At 39.1% G+C, this 3904-nt stretch overlaps 1 long non-coding RNA gene across 1 annotated transcript; it reads right to left on the bottom strand.

The window, feature by feature from the left end:
* Positions 1-14: 14 nt before the first annotated feature.
* LOC124232494 (uncharacterized) lies at positions 15-3096 on the bottom strand. The gene is made up of 3 exons (XR_006886867.1): positions 2951-3096; positions 1465-1619; positions 15-121 (listed from the first exon to the last, which is right to left on the bottom strand). It is a non-coding gene; the product is annotated as an uncharacterized LOC124232494 (long non-coding RNA).
* Positions 3097-3904: the final 808 nt, after the last annotated feature.

Here is a 3904-nt window from a genome sequence, read left to right as displayed (position 1 = left end):
GCTTTAACTGGGAGTGGGAAAATGTGCTTATTTTTCTCCAGAAATCTTGAACTGGAACAAGAGTAAATAATCTGGATACAGCCAATCACTTCCTTTCCACAAAAAGAGGAACATCTGTACCCTGAGGAAGAACAGTAACAGGTTGAGGTTTGTCGTCAGAATCTTTGGATCTAAAATACTAGGGTTTTCTCTACAAAATCAGCTTCTTGACTATTTATTTACCCTTCTGGTTGAAAGTTCTGCTTTGTCTTTAAGTCTTTAAAAATAATGGTGGAGATTTATTCATCCAATGCAGTCATTGAGGAGGCATCTACTGGGCGACTCTGCTGGGGACACATTAAACAAAACTATTCCTGCCCTGAAGGAGTATTTGGAGTGACATTGAGCAGACTTTGATTTTTGCTTTAATTTACGTTTCCCAGGTTGCTAATGAAGTTCAATTGCTTGGCTCATATCCTTTGCCCATTTATTAACTAAGATGCTTATCATTCTCTCGTTTGTTGGTAGGAATGTTATTAGCTATTCTGGATCCTAACTACTATTCTGGATACTGATAATTTGTTTCTTAGGTACAATGCAAATATATCGTCCCATCCATAACTTTTGTCTTTTTGTCACACATTAATGCTAATATAGTCAAATTAATCAATTTCCTCTGTATTTTTCTTGTTGCTCTTGTGTCCTAAGAAATCCTTCTCTATCCTAAGGTCATAAAGATATATACAAAGGAAAATATGCATTTGCTGTTGACATTTATATCTATAAATTCACCAGCAATTTAATTTTGTATATGGTGTGAGATAGGGGTCTAATATTTTCTTTCTTATGGTAGCCAAATGTCCCAGCATCATTTATGGAAAAGAAGTTTGCCAGATAGTGAAGAGGGAAGAGGGTTTAAACAACTGGGTCCCACCCTCAGTCTGGAGAGATCTGTAATGTAGCACACCTGTACATGTAAGTCTGGCCTGACTGATTACAGAGCTAGAGCCTTCAGGGAAGAGGTAGCTCTCATTCACAGTGTGTCCTTTGTGCCTACTACAGCACACAGCAGATGGGAAAGTATCTGTTAAATATTCAAATAAATACAAAGCCCTTTATAATATATTTACCATCACTTTCTAAGTGCACCCACCATATACTTAGGATATACCAAATGAATAGTGTGCCTCTGTACTTCCTGTTGCTTCTCTTTGAAATCTTCTTTACTATCTGTCTTGCCAATTGGACAGTTGGCCTGCAAACACTTTCTAATTTCTCCTCCAGGCAAAACACAATGTGTTCCTCTTTTGCACCCACAGACCACCTTTAAATACCTTTAAGCAATACCGGGGACATTGTTGTACAAGCCACAGGCCAGTGAGCTCCCTTTGGGATCTCTACTGAAAATCGAAATTCAACTCTTAGAATATTAGAGAACTACGAACTCTTCCTAGACTGCATGGATCAATGGACACAGGAACTTACCGGATTGGGAACTGTGTATGAGCTCCAAAGGGGCATCCTGATGTCTTTTCCAAATCCACTGACGTATTCCCTATGATAAAGGAGACAGTGTTCCTTGTTCTTCTGCATAACCCTGGGCCTCCCAAATGGCAAATTTAGTTTCTCTGTTGCTGTTACTAAAATAAAAATGTTTGTAAAATTAACAAACATTTCTACGCACAATGACTACCATACTCTGATGGCTGATTTTGTGCCAGGCACTCTGATAAATATTTTACATACTTAATCTCTTTTTTTTTTTTTTTTTAAATATTTTATTTTTTCCTTTTTCTCCCCAAAGCCCCCTGGTACATAGTTGTGTATTCTTCGTTGTGGGTTCTTCTAGCTGTGGCATGTGGGACGCTGCCTCAGCGTGGTTTGATGAGCAGTGCCATGTCCGCGCCCAGGATTCGAACCAACGAAACACTGGGCCACCTGCAGTGGAGCGCGCGAACTTAACCACTCGGCCACGGGGCCAGCCCCCATACTTAATCTCTTTTAATTCTTACAACCCTATGAGCTAGGTGTTATTATTCCATTCTACAAACTACAAAACTAAGGCTTCAATAAGTAATTTAGCCAAGCAGCTAACAATTTATAGGACATATTTGAAGAGAGAAAACCTCAAAATCAAAAGTACATACATTATAACAAAGATGACCTACAGTAATAATTGTCATAAGGAAGAAACTGGAATTTTATAAAAAGTATGTCCCAATGTATTTTATGTATTTGTAATTGTCTGCTCCTATAACCTAAAAATCCACCAATTATTGATAGTTTAAAAACCTGCAGTGTATTCATGCCATGGAATAACACTCAGCAGATCATAAGAAGCTTATCAAACAACCAACACATTTACTGAACTCCTACTGGGAGCCAGGCGCTACTCTAAGTGCACACGCACATTAACTCCTCTAATCTTCATAACAACTCTATAAAGGAGGTGTCCCCATTTTACAAATGATGAAACAGGCCTAGTGAGTCTAATACAAGAATACTTAAAAGATAACAGGTAATAATAACACTGCTACAGGCCAGGCTCTGTTCTAAATTCTTTCCATGGATTAACTCTTTTAATCTTTACAACTACATGAGGTGGGTACCATTATTATAGATGAGGAGACAGGCACAGAGAGGTTGAGTGATTTGGGCCAGTTTACCCAGCCAGAGAGCAGTAGAGGTAGGCTTCAAACCCAGGCAGTTTGATCTCTTCACATCTCAGAAAGGGAGCAGGGGACTGAGAATGAGACGTGACCATTTCAAGAAATGTGTTATGTTCTTGGAACCACTGCAACTACCCCATGCTTGCTATTGTTATTAGATCTGGGGGTTTTTGTCCTCCTGTACATTAGCAATAAAATCTTTATGTTCAAAGCCCCTGTGAGCTTATTTTGAAGAATTCCAAAAAGGCTGTGTCTTGTTAGGTCTAAACATCAAAGACTTAACATGTTTTCTATTGACTTACTTTCATCTTGGGTGAGATTTAGCATTTGATTCGCGTATTCTAGAGAAGTATCCTGCAAGATAATGTGGGAGGGGGAGAAAGCAAAACATATGTGACATATGTTTCAAAAGGTGATGATAAATAGATGACAAACAATAGGATATAGTGGAGTATATGAGGAAGCCATTTGGGTTAAAACTAATTTGGCCTGAACTTGGTTTTCCAAAAGGGCCTCACGTGAGCTGTTGAGCGTGCATTGTATATCTGTTTTAAATATTTACTAAGTCCCAAAGACAATAACAATGCCCTTAAAGATAAGGATATAACTTTGCCCACATCAGCATTTCCTTAAGGATAAGCACCTCTCCCTAAACGAAGGATTAATTGCTGACCTGCTGCACTCACCTTGTGACCATCTACCTTGAAACCACCGACTTGCTCTGTTCACTGAATTGCTGTGCCACCAAAGCAATCTCAGGACTACTGTAAAAGGGACATTCCTGTCATATGTGATGTATGCTCTTTAATGGTATTTAACTACTCTGTACACTCTACTTCTTTGGAACGCTCCCTTCCTTTGTGAAAGGACTCCCCTGGGCTATATGGTCCTGAGAGTTGGCTCATAATAAACTCACCCCAACTTTGATTTACAGATTTGTTATGGATTATTTGCGTTGATAGTGATCAAATTTATTTCTGCAGTAATCACTTGAATGTTTACTACTGAACAAAGAAACCAGACTCACTTGAGTTTAACTTCCAATTCTGCCACTTACTCAGAAATATAGAGAACGACTACTCCCTGGAATACTTTCTGTTGTGAGAGTTTGCAAAGATGAAATTGATAATGAGGCCGAGCCTCTGACCACAGCTGGAATCTACTAACTTGAGGTAACAACACCCCAGGGCTTCTCAAGCTCTAACACACACACAACTCCCTTGCAGCGTGTTGAAATGAAGATTCTGACTCAGGGA

Source organism: Equus quagga, unplaced genomic scaffold (genome assembly GCF_021613505.1).
Source record: "Equus quagga isolate Etosha38 unplaced genomic scaffold, UCLA_HA_Equagga_1.0 HiC_scaffold_6679_RagTag, whole genome shotgun sequence".
Taxonomy (NCBI): domain Eukaryota; kingdom Metazoa; phylum Chordata; class Mammalia; order Perissodactyla; family Equidae; genus Equus; species Equus quagga.
This window is presented reverse-complemented; position numbering and strand designations above follow the sequence as displayed.